Raw genomic sequence first — 13,608 nt, 5'->3', positions numbered from 1 at the left:
GAGCACAACAGGCATTAACCAGTCTGCCATTTCAAAGAACACTGATCAATTCATAGATGTTATTTTGAAGAAAATTAATTTATACATCCATTTTGCTAAAAGAACACAGCATCTGCAGCAAGCTAGAGTACCATATGCTAAATCCCCATCACCTTAAAGTGTTTGCGGGCTGCCTGTACCCCACCCCACATGAAAATGTGGCAGGCAAAATAAATTCTTGCTGACCTCAAAGCTTATGATCTGTTGTTTGAGGCTCACAAGCCTCATGCTGCTTTTCAAGGTCCAACATGAGCTTCTTGTGGAGTTTACAGTTTACACTCCACTCCCTCCGGCTAGGTGTCAGGCCAAATGAACAGATTAGTTAACAAAGAACCCAGGGTATGAGTATGAAATTTGTGCAAAGGGCCTTCCAACCTCCTGCAGAGCCACATGGCTCTCTTCCCCAGCAAGTAAACAGTTAAGTTTCAAGGTTAGAGGTAAGATGACCTGATATAGGGTGATTGAAATTTAATTAAAAGTGTCCACAAAGATACTTCTCCACTAGTTTCATAGACTCATAGAACTGGAAGGGACCTCAAGAGGTCATCGAGTCCAGTATCCTGCCCTCATAGCAGGACCAAGTACTCTCTAGATCCTCCCTGACAGGTGTCTGTCTAACCTGCTCTTAAATATCTCCAGTGATGGAGATTCCACAACGCGCCCCCCTCCCCCAGGCAATTTATTTCAGTGTTTAACTACCCTGACAGTTAGAAAGCTTTTCCTAATGTCCAACCTAAACTTTCCTTGCTGCAATTTAAGCCCATTGCTTCTTGTCCTGCCCCCAGAGACCAAAGAGAACAATTTTTTTCCCTCCTTCTTGTAACACTCTTTTCGATACTTGAAAACCGCTATCATGTCCCCTCTCAGTCTTCTCTTTTCTAAAATCAACAATCCCGGTTCTTTCAGTCTTCCCTCATGTTTTCTAGACCTGTAATCATTTTTGTTGCTCTTCTCTGGACCTTCTCCAATTTTTCCACATCTTTCTTGAAATGTGATGCCCAGAACTGGACACAATGCTCAACTGAGGCCTAATCAGTGCAGAGTAGAACAGAAGAATGACTTCTTGTGTCTTGCTCACAACATTCCAATTAATGCATCCCAGAATTTTTTTGCAATGGTGTTACACTGTTGACTCAGGTTTAACCTGTGGTCCACTATGACCCCTAAGTCCATTTAGAGTCATGGAATCATAGAGCTGGAAGAGACCTCAGGAGGTCATCAAATCCAGCCCCCTGCCCAAGGCAGGACCAATCCCAACTAAATCATCCCAACCAGGGCTTTGTCAAGTCGAGACTTAAAAACCTCTGGGGATGGAGATTCCACCACTTCCCTAGATAACCCATTCCAGTGCATCACCACCCTCCTAGTGAAATAGTTTTTCCTAACATCCAACCTAGACCTCCACCACTGCAACTTGAGACCATTGCTCCTTGTTCTGCCATCTGCCACCACTAAGAACAGACTCTCTCCATCTTCTTTGGAACCTCCCTTCAGGAAATTGAAGGCTGCTATCAAATCCTCTCCTCTCCTCTCCTCTCCTCTCCTCTCCTCTCCTCTCCTCTCCTTTTCTCTTCTCTTCTCTTCTCTTCTCTAGACTAAACAAACCGAAATCCCTCAGTCTCTCCTCATAGGTCATGCGCTCCAGAGCTCTAATAATTTTGGTCGCCCTCTGCTGGACCCTCTCCAATGCGTACACATCCTTTCTATAGTGGGGGGAAAGGGGTGGGGCAGAACTGGACACAATACTCCAGGTGTGGCCTCACCAGAGCCAAATAAAGGAGAATAATCACTTCTCGAGATCTGCTGACAATGCTCCTTCTCATGCTCCCTAATATGCCATTAGCCTTCTTGGCCACAAGGGCACAATGTTGACTCATATCCAAATTCTCATCCACTGTAATCCCCAGGTCCTTTTCTGCTGAACTACTACTTAGTTAGTAGGTCCCCAGCCTGTAACAATCCTTGGGATTCTTCCATCCCAAGTGCAGGACTCTACACTTGTCCTTGTTGAACTTCATCAGATTTCTTTTGGCCCAATCCTCTAAACTGTCTAAGTCACTCTGGAATCTATCCCTGCCCTCCAACATATCTACCTCTCCCCCTAGCTTAGTGTCATCTTCAAACTTGCTGAGGGTGCACTCCATCCCCTCATTCAGGTCATTCATAAAAATGTTGAACAAAACCGGTCCTAGAACAGATCTTTGGGGTACTCCACTAGAAATCGACCACCAACCTGACATTGATCTGTTAATCACTACCTGTTGGGCTTGACAGTCTAGCCAGGTTTCTATCCATCTTACAGTCCATTTATCCAATCCATACTCCCTTAACTTGCTGGCTAGAATATTGTGGGAGACCGTATCAAAAGCTGTGCTAAAGTCAAGGTATATCACATCCACTGACTTTCCCATATCCACAGAGCCAGTTACCTCATCATAAAAGCTAATCAGATTGGTCAGGCATGACTTGCCCTTTGTGAATCCATGTTGACTATTCCTGATCACTTTCCCCTCTTCCAAGTTCCTCAAAATGGATTCCTTGAGGATCCCTTCCAGGATTTTTCCGGGGACTGAGGTAAGGATGACTTATCTATAGCTCCCTGGATTGTCCTTCTTCCCTTTTTTAAAAATGGGTGCTACATTTGCCTTTTTCCAATCATCCAGGATCTCTCCTGATCTCCACAAGTTTTCAAAGATAATGGCCAAAGGCTCTGAAATGACATTTGCCAACTCCCTCAGTACCCTTGGATGCATTAAATCCAGACCCATGGATTTGTGTATATCTAGCTTTTCTAAATAGTTCCCAACTTTTTCTTTCTCCACCAAGGGCTGTCCACCTCCTTCCCATACTGCGTTGCCTAGTGCATTAGTCTGGGAGCTGACCTTGTCCATGAAGACAGAGGCAAAGAAAGCATCGAGTACTTCAGCTTCTCCCACATCATCTGTCACGAGGTTACCTCCCTCATCCAGTAAGGGCCGCACACCCTCTCTAATCACCCTTTTATTCTTAGCATGCCTGTAGAAACCTTTCTTGTTACTCTTCACATCCCTTGCTAGCTGCAATTCCAATTGCGCTTTCGCCTTCCTGATAACTCCCCTTCATTCTCGAGCAATATTTATACTCCTCCCTAGTCATCTGTCCAATTTTCCACTTCTTGTAAGCTTCCTTTTTGTCTTTAAACTCACCAAGGATTTTCCTGGTAAGCCAATCTGGTCGCCTACCATATTTGCTTTTCTTGCTGCACATCAGGATGGTTTCTTCTTGTGCCTTCAATAAGGCTTCTTTAAAATCCTGCCAGTTCTCCTGGACTCCTTTCCTCTTCATGTAAGCATCCCAGGGAATCCTACCCATAAGTTCTCTGAGGGAGTCAAAGTCTGCTCTTCTGAAGTCCAGGGTGTATATTTTGCTACTCTCCTTTCTTCCTTTAGTCAGTATCTTGAAATCTACCATCTCATGATCATTGCTTCCTAGGTTGTCACCCACCTCTACTTCCCCTACTAGTTGCTCCCTGTTTGTGAGCAGCGGGTCAAGCTGTGCATGGCCCCTGGTCGGTTCCTTCAGCACTTGTACCAAGAAGTTATCCCCAACATTCTCCCAAAACTTCCTGGATTGTCTGTATACTGCTGTACTCCTTCCTAGACAGTCGTTTCCTATTCTGTATGTATAAAACTGATTGTTCCTTCCTAAGTGGAGTACTTTGCATTTACAGACTAACACGGCTACCCCCTGATACTTTACATTTATCCTGATGAAACTTCATCCTGTTTACCTCAGACCATTTCTCTTGTTTGTCCAAATCATTTTGAATTTTGACCTTATCCTCCAAAGCACTTGCAACCCCTCCCAGCTTGGTATAATCTGCGAACTTAATAATTGTACTCTCTATGCCATCATCTAAGCCTATGTCTAGACTATGGGGTTTTTGTGGGATACTAGAGATATCCTGCAAAAACCCCGCTGCATCCAAGGAATGTGTTTGCTCTTCTGCTTTTTTTCATGGAAGAGCAAACACACTCTTTCGGAGAGACCTGTATAACTCATTTAACGAGGCATATGGGTTCCGCCAAAAAAGGAGGCTTTTCTGCCACTTGGCCTTGTCTAGACAAATCACAAAAGCGACTGGAAAAAGCTACGCACAGTGCGGAGCTCAATGTGCTTAGTTTTTTCCTATAGAAAAAACTCTAAATTACAGGTCATTGATGAGTGAGAGCAGTCGCTAGAAGAAAGGATGAGGTCATAGTAAAATCAGCATGATAAGCCTAAAACCAATTCCAAGAGACAAAATAGGAGTTTTCCCTAGTATGGGCTAAAGGATTGTGTCCTGAAGGCATGCTGGCTGACAACCCAGGCGGAAATCCTTTCACCCACTATCTACATCAACTATTCCCCCAGAGACACAGGAGGAAGTAAGAGCACAGGCAAGCTTCAAGTGCTTGTGAAGAGTGACATTCCCAATGGAGGATGGTTCTGTTATCCCATAGCATTATCTGTGTTTATCAGTGACAGCAAAAACAAGATAGGTGAATCCTGTTTTTCGCAACAGCGGCAAGGTAGGTTTTGAATCCGTTCAGCATTTATCATAGTGAACAGACTGCCTGTGAGAAAATATGATTATCAGACAGGGTGATTCACCTGACTGTATAAATCTTGCAGGTGGGATATGAGTCAAAGGCTACGTCTAGACTGCATGCCTTTTTTGACAGAGAGCGTCTAGACTATGATTAGTATTGTCAAAAAAACAAGCCGTTTTTTTCCGAAAGAGAGTCTAGATGCTCTCTTTCAAAAAAGCACAGTTCGTATACAATAGTGCCTTTTTTTGAAAGAGCACTTTCGAAAAAAGGCATTATTCCTCATAAAATGAGGTTTACTGCTGTCAACAAAACTGCTGCGTTCTGTCGACTTACTGTCAACAGAACGCAGTGATAGTGTAGACACAGGTAGAGTTTTTTTCGACAAAAGCCAACTTTTGTCAAAAAAACCCTATAGTCTAGACACACCCAAAATGACAAAACAACAGTAGAAGAATACTGTGTAGGTATGTTACTTGCCTTCTACGTGCTTGTAAGTGCATAGCACAATTGAGATGTCTATACAGAAATTAATTATAAAATTAATAACAATACAATTTAAGAAGAATAATTAAACACAGTAATTATTGAGTTATTGTTAACCCAAGACTCTTCATAGTCCCACATGTAAACACATGGTCTGCTTTTTGCTACGGAAGGAATTGCAACTTTCATAATACTGATTTACCAGTCTCTCTTGCTCGCTCTCACTGGATTTAAAGGTAACACTTTGGAACCTTGTGATATGTTGTTTGGACATCATAATGTGACGAGTTGTTTCACTTCTTTTCAAACAGAGGCCCATTTCTCTCTGCAGTCACATTCAGATGCTGATGAATACCTATGCAACCGTGTTGCATTGTATAAATTGTATAGCCACCTGATCACACCCTCGCTCATCCAGCATGCTCTGAGCATCCCCTGGACTTAGCCCATTTATTTTAAAGAGAAAATAGAACAAATGTAAAACTCAGATAACTATTTATTGCACAAGTCTCTCTCTTGCTGCTGTAATATATATCACCGACATCAGAGAATACATTTAAAATAATGAATATGCATATCCTGTGTTTGCAGTGCTCTGGTCTACTCTAGGAAGTTATTTTGAAATAACCCCCCTTATTTCAAAATAATAAGTGGAGCATTCACACCTACCAAGCCTGTTATTTCAAAATAAGGGGTCACTTATTTCAAAATCTGTATCCTGCTTTCCTTGGGGAATAATGATTATTTTGAAATAGCTATTTCTGAATAACAGTAGTGTGGACACTCCACTGCTGCTATTTTGAAATAGCTCCTCCTTGGAATCATTCAAAGTAATTACTCCCCAGTGCTTCCTGGGGCTCTAAGTCAAGATAGCACATTTACATTAACAGAGCCTGCCTTGGGCTAATTTCAAGGCTCCCCAATAGTGGGGACACACTATTTCGATTTTGTTATTTCAGGCATTATTATTTTGAAGGTAGTTATTCTGAAATCATTTCCTAGTGTAGACACACTTTGCCTTTGTAGTTCTGTAACTGTGGCATGACCTAGGTGTGTTGTAAGCAAAACTCGTGAAGTCATTCTGCCGCTCTACTCTGCGCTAGTTAGGCCTCAGCTGGAGTACTGTGTCCAGTTCTGGGCGCCACATTTCAAGAAAGATGTGGAGAAATTGGAAAGGGTACAGAGAAGAGCGACAAGAATGATTAAAGGTTTAGAGAACATGACCTATGAAGCCAGGCTTCATGAACTGGGCTTGTTTAGTTTGGAAAAAAGAAGATTAAGGGGGGACATGATAGCTGTTTTCAAATATCTAAAAGGGTGTCACAAGGAGGAAGGAGAAAATTTGTTCCTCTTGGTTTCTGAGGACAGGACAAGGAGTAATGGGCTTAAAGTGCAGCAGGGGAGGTTTAGATTGGACATTAGGAAAAAATTCCTAACTGTCAGGGTGGTCAAATATTGGAATAAATTGCCAAGGGAGGTGGTGGAATCTCCTCTCTGGAGATATTTAAGAACAGGTTGGATAGACATCTGTCAGGGATGGTGTAGACGGAGCTTGGTCCTGCCTTGAGGGCGGGGGGCTGGACTCGATGACCTCTCGAGGTCCCTTCCAGTCCTATTATTCTATGATTCTATGATTCTAGGTGGACCTGAGTGGAAATAGCTCACCCACTTTCTCTCCAAGCACACCTTCCACCAGCCTGCTCAGTGCTACAGTTGGGGAGCAGTCAGGGCTTAAACTCCTCCCTCCCCCTGTCCTGCTCCTCCTATTCATGCCCACCCATCCAAAGTTGGGGCCCACGCAAATGGGCCTCTTTGGCTATGCCACTGTTCTGTAATATAATATTATGAAATTAGGGTGAAATTACTTCTCATTTCTAATGTGCCTTCTAGCCAAGGAATCAAAGAGCTATATAAGCTCACAATTAAACCACATAATGCCTCCCAGAAGAAGGGAAGTATAATTATTCCCATTTTACAAATGGGGCAACAAAGCCATCTTTGAAGTTCACGTATTTTTGGGTTATGCAGGGGTGCCTATGCAGGGCTCTGGAAGCAAAGTTTAGCTCTAGTTCAGAGCTGCCTCTGACACTCCCTCTGGACTGACTTCCTGTGTATCTTGGAAGGTGGGATCAGAGCCATTATAGAGGTCTTGTGCCTACTTTGTGAGTCCTTTGAGCTGCCTGACAGATGAAGTGACTAGCCTAAGAATACAGAGGAAGAGTTGGGTGTAAATATGAGACCTCCTGATTACAATTCCTGTGGCAGGAGCCTAAGATCATCTTGTCCCCACAAAAAGCTTCTACCCTGAGCAAATCGGCTAAACTAAATTCCCAGAACCAGTCAGTCCCGACAAATAAACAGCAACCCAAAAAGCATTCTGGATCGTTTCAAAGCAAACTATTTTCCCCCCTGCCAGTCCTTTTGTGAGGCCTGGTTTTCGGTGTGACTCAGTCAGTATCACAGCAGCCAGGTCCATTTTGCAGTGCTGCAGCCAGTCTCCTAATTGTCTGAAAGGGACATACGCTCATGTTGCACATCACCACACCGAAAACAAAACAGTTTGAACAGACTGCAATAATCCAGGAGCTTGGATCTGCCAGCATTCTCACAGGAGACAATTACATTGACACTCAGAATGGTAGCAAAATGGAAAGCATTAAAAAGAGAGACATTGGAGAACAATCTTGGCATACCCGGCTTATATTACAGGTTAATCAAAGCTTTACCCCTTGGTTCTTTGAGTACTTCTCTATCTATGATGCTTAGGACATTATAGATATAGATGTTTGGAGGGAAAACCAAGAACTATAGCCCAGTAAAGCCTGTGTTTATGGATGGAGTAGACATTCTCTGGCTTAGATTTCTGACTTGTGCTGCAGGTAAACAACAAAGAGAACTTGCTTTTAATAATACATGCAGTGCGTTTATCCCAGCAGGTAGCTGTCTTTTATAACTGGTGTCTGGGGTAATGCTGATTGATGCTGTTCTCCAATCATTTCCCAAACTTTCCTGTTTAACGAGGTGAGCTGCACCACAGCAGTTTATTTACCTGCGGGCAACCCTTTTTATAAAGGGTCACTGCTCTTAATTATAGTGGCAGCCACTTATTACTTTGCTTTTAGGTCTGTCAAGGTTTCTATTATAAACCCACGTGTAGGTCTATAATATCTTTCAAGTTCACTGTGGACTGAAGCTTGTATAAAAACAGGGATTTAAAATAACTGCAGCTCTCTCTCCATTGCAAACAACACAGAGAGCTCCCCCTGCTTCCTTCTGGCCTGGGTGAGTTCTCCTGGAGCCTCAAAGATCCTCCTTCTTTAGCTGCAGAGGCAAAAACTCTCCAAGGAAGGTTGCCTACAATGGGAGCATTAGAGGACGAAAAGAGAACTGCGGCTGTTGGCTCAAAAGATCCACATTCAAGTCCTGGTTCTGATACAGATTTCCTTGGGGCAAGTCACTGGTTTCTCTTTCCTCCATATAATAAACTGGATACTTTTTATTTTTCCTGGCCATCATCCGTCTTGTTGATTTGGACTGTAAACTGTCTGATTCAGGAACTGTTATTTATTATGTGTTTGTACAGTGCATAGCACAGTGGCAACCAATTTTAGTTGTCACCTCTCATGGAATGCAATAGAAAGAATAAAATAATAATAATACGTGAGGAGCCAGAACCAGGCTGGGGTGTTTCGGGGTGTCTTGGCCTTGTCAGCAGTGAGATGGCTGGTAGCAACACATGAAACCAGAGAAGAAGAAATGCCCCAGCTAGAAGTCCTCTCTCTGCATCCTCATGGCTACAGAATGAGCTGGCTCCCACTGGCCTTCCCCCTAGAGAGGAAGTTGAGGTTCTGACACCACCAGTACCTGCTCTCCACTGAGTAAAGTCATCTTTTGGAACATCTTAGTCTTGTAAAATAGAGGAATTGGATTGGTGTATTGCAGTGTTTTCTGGGAATCACTCCCTATTCTGCCTCCAGACATCCATTTTCATTTTTGGGTTTCAAATCAGTACAGAGTCTCCATTTTGCTCAAGTCTCAGTATGGGTGTTTATAGGAATGGGGCTGTGAACCTCCTTGGAATATACCTCTACATAGCTCCAAGTACTATTTGACTATACTACTAATACTATAGTATAACAGGTGGGACTATCCACCAGCTAGGAACAAACGGGATGCTCTAGCCACCCCTTCTTCAACTCCCATCCTGACATACCCCTTATGCCAGGATTGCAGCTGCAGCAGTACAGAATCTGCCCTATTGATTTGAAGTAAGTTTTACAATTCTGGGCCATAATCTTCATTCAAGTCAATGGGGCTGGAATCGGAATACATTTGTCTCAGTGCTTCTATGCAAAATGTTCTAAGTACAGCCTCATAATACTGATGGCTGGTTATGAAAGGGTTAGACTCTACCCTGATCAATGATTCTTTTCTGAAACATCAAGACTTATCAAACATGCTGAAGTTCAGGGGCTCATAATTCAAGTGGAGCTGCAGTATCCAGCTGACTTCAGGAATTACACAATTCAGATAGGGTATGTCTACACTACCCCGCTAGTTCGAACTAGCGGGGTAATGTATGCATACCGCACTTGCTAATGAAGCCCGGGATTTGAATTTCCCGGGCTTCATTAGCATAAGCGGGGAGCCGCCATTTTTAAATCCCCGCTGCTTCGAACCCCGTGTAGCGCGGCTACACGGGGCTCGAACTAGGTAGTTCGGACTAGGGTCCTAGTCCGAACTACCGGTACTCCTCGTGAAACGAGGTGTACCGGTAGTTCGGACTAGGCACCCTAGTCCGAACTACCTAGTTCGAGCCCCGTGTAGCCGCGCTACACGGGGTTCGAAGCAGCGGGGATTTAAAAATGGCGGCTCCCCGCTTATGCTAATGAAGCCCGGGAAATTCAAATCCCGGGCTTCATTAGCAAGTGCGGCATGCATACATTACCCTCCTAGTTCGAACTAGGAGGGTAGTGTAGACATACCCATAGTTACTTCCTAATTACTGCAATTACAGGTTCAGCAGGAACAGCAATTCACTATGGATCTGGGCCGCTGCCTGGGTATGTTCTAAATTCCCTTTAGCTTTCTTTTACATTTCTCCTTTCTATTAGCATACCAAAGCTCAGAGCCTTGTATTTTCCAGTGTTGTACACATCATAATATTTGATACTCCTCATCCCTGGCTCTCAAAAACTTCTAAACATTAATTAGTTATTTTTCACAAGTGAACAAGTCTCTGATCTAGGCAAGTATTATAATCTCAGTTTTTACATTTGAGAAAACTTCAGGACAAAGAGGTTAAATGAAGCAAACTTCCCACAGTGCCATCTTTTCTAATATCCCCAAACGTGATGCATTGTGTTTCTTGAAGTTTGCAGACAACAATAATGGCAGCTACATGTACAAAAGTATTATCCTCAAGTGTAGCACAGTGCATATGATTATGGGCTGTTGACTGATATGCCAGTCTTTCATAAGGCCTTGTAGTCAGTTGTTTAGACAAAGTATAATAGTATAATCCCGCTAAAGAATGGAAATTACCATTGCTGAAATTATTAGTTAAATGATATAGTGACCTTTAATACAGTGCCCTGCATTTTTGTTTTAGTCAGCAATGTCCTAACCATAACAGTCAAGAATATGTAAATCAAATGTACTAACAATTAAAACAATGAGCCAGCGAACATATGTCCACACAGGCAGTTTCAAATTTAAGAAATATGAACAGAAAGTTTGGAAATTAATATGGGGTTGCGAAAAAAGAACTAACAGGAAGTGAAATTGTAAATAACCTGAGTACAACTGTACCAGGCTGTAAACAGGTAATCAGAGCCAGACAGGCTGGGATAAAATTTGCAATTGGCTGCAGAATAGATTTTCCTGGACTGTAATAACTAGGTCCTTTCTGTTCTGTCTAGATGCCTAATAAATCCAATTACGCTTATTTATTTAGGGTCTCATTCATTATTTAATAAATATAAACAAGTAAAAAACCACTACTTTAGGACATACAGATCAAATATCTATTACTGATTTTTGTTTTTTCATTATTCAGACCCTGGTTAACAGGGCTCTACCAAAATAGGCTATTTTAAAACTATGCCCACAAATATTACAGGTGAGTGGTCTCATTCACATCTTTGTATGTATTTGGGAACTTATGCATGCAAATTGGTTAACTGCACACACAATTTGATAGGCCTGCATGAAGAATGACTTGATGTTCAGACACAAATACAAGGCTTTGCACACATAAACACACGCATCCACAAATATTATAGACACTTGTATAGGTCCTATGAGAATTTGCTCACTAATGTCTCTCTGTGTGTATTTATATATTTCAAATTGCTTCCAGGGCACCAATCTTTTTTTTAATAACCAGGCTGTTAGATGGAAGAATCAACACGAACAAACTTTGCAGGGTCCTACTAACAAACGCAAGCTATCAAAAACCATATTCATGCTCACCATTACCAGAATGCCACAGAATTTAGTGAATGTGTAGACCAACATCAGTGAATACAGAAACATTCTTCTAGAATGACAATACAATTAACATTGACTAAGTAGCTTTTTTGATCTCTTGTGATTTCAGATCAGCAAACACAAGGTAGAAAACAGTTGCTCCCTTTGATGTGAATTTAGTAGGTACAGTGCCTTGTTAATTCACACTATTTCAGAAATGAGATGGGAAATGATTAATACTCAGGCTATGTCTAGACTGCAGGCTTCTTTCGGAAGAACCTTTTTTCAGAAGAGATCTTTCGAAAAAACTTCTTCTGAAAGTGAGCGTCCACACACAAAAGTGCATTGAAAAAGTGATCTGTTTTTTGAAAGATAGTGTCCACACTGAATGTATGCTATGTCACATTTAAGCTGTGATTACTATGGACGGAGTGGCCACTAGGGCACCTGTGCTTTATCCTCTTTCCTCTTCTTTCAAAAGAACTCCCTCTTCCCCGCCCACACACGCCTTTTTCTGAAAGAGCTCTTTCACAAAAAGGCTTGTTTCTTGTAGAAAGAGGATTACCAATGCTGGAAAAGCCTCTATGTTCTTTCGATTTACTTTTGGAAGAACGCGATTGCAGTGTGGATGTAACTCGGGTTTTGTCTGAAATAACGGCCATTTTTCTGACAAAACTCTGTAGTGTAGACATACTCTCAGTCTGAAATCTGAGTGTGAGCGAGTGGAAGAAAAACATTGAAAGGACAGATATACTGAAATAAATTTGTTTTGCTGTTAACTTTAAGATGCTGAAAAATAGAATTTCCCAGTGTGACAGGAGAATAAAAAAGCTATAGATCAACCAGCACTATACTTAGGACATGTTTACTATGACTACCTTCAAATAAATGACATTACTTGCTAAATTATCTGAAATATAAGGTACTTGCCTTTTTAATTGTGAACTATTATTGCCAAAAAGTCTCAGAGGGGAAGCCATGTTAATCTGTAACTTTAAAAAAAATGAGTAGTCCTGTGGCACCTTAGAGACTCGGTATATATATCAATGTTTCTTAAACTGTGTTCTGCGTCACACTGGTGTGCTGAGGAGAACAACAAAATTTAAAAATGGCCACCCTTAAAGGGGCAGGAGACCTTTTTTTTTTTGCCTCACTAACTTCCCCCGACCCTTTTTTGCTCAATAAAAAAATCCTTGGTGTTCCCCATAAAAAAATTGTTTGGTCTTAAAAAGCTTAAGAAACACTGATATACAGTTTCATGAGCTTTCATGGGCAAAACCCAGTTCTGCAGATGAGCTGGAGTGAAAAACAGAAGCTCAATGGCTTTCTTTTTGTTTTGTCTCTGTTTGGAAGTTAATGGAGTACCATAAGCCAGTTGAGTTCTTATATCATCTTTATGAGGGATCTGCAAAGGGAAAAGACTTGGGTTTGTTCCTTTTTCTTCTCTGTGATGTATAAAGAATGCCAGAAAGGTTTGTGAATAGGATTACTTTTAAAAGCTATTTTATTTCTGTTAATGCTTTTATCTTAGGGTGTGTCTAGACTACATGACTCCTTCGACGGAGGCATGTAGATTAGCCAGATCGGAAGAGGGAAATGAAGCCGCGATTAAAATAATCGCGGCTTCATTTAAATTTAAATGGCTGCCCCGATCTGCCGATCAGCTGTTTGTCGGCAGATCGGGGGAGTCTGGACGCGATGCCCCGACAAAGAAGCCTTTCTTCATCGACACAGGTAAGCCTCGTGAAACCAGGCTTACCTGTGTCGATGAAGAAAGGCTTCTTTGTCGGGGCATCGCGTCCAGACTCCCCCGATCTGCCGACAAACAGCTGATCGGCAGATCGGGGCAGCCATTTAAATTTAAATGAAGCCGCGATTATTTTAATCGCGGCTTCATTTCCCTCTTCCGATCTGGCTAATCTACATGCCTCCGTCGAAGGAGGCATGTAGTCTAGACACACCCCCAGTGATTTGAAGAATGACAGGCCTGGTCTCCCCTAGTTTAGCTGAAAAACTCACAGAAAGTCTCAAATGTACATTATCT

Source organism: Pelodiscus sinensis, chromosome 7 (assembly GCF_049634645.1).
Source record: "Pelodiscus sinensis isolate JC-2024 chromosome 7, ASM4963464v1, whole genome shotgun sequence".
In the NCBI taxonomy this organism is placed as follows: Eukaryota; Metazoa; Chordata; order Testudines; family Trionychidae; genus Pelodiscus; species Pelodiscus sinensis.
Note: the sequence above shows the minus strand (reverse complement) of the source record.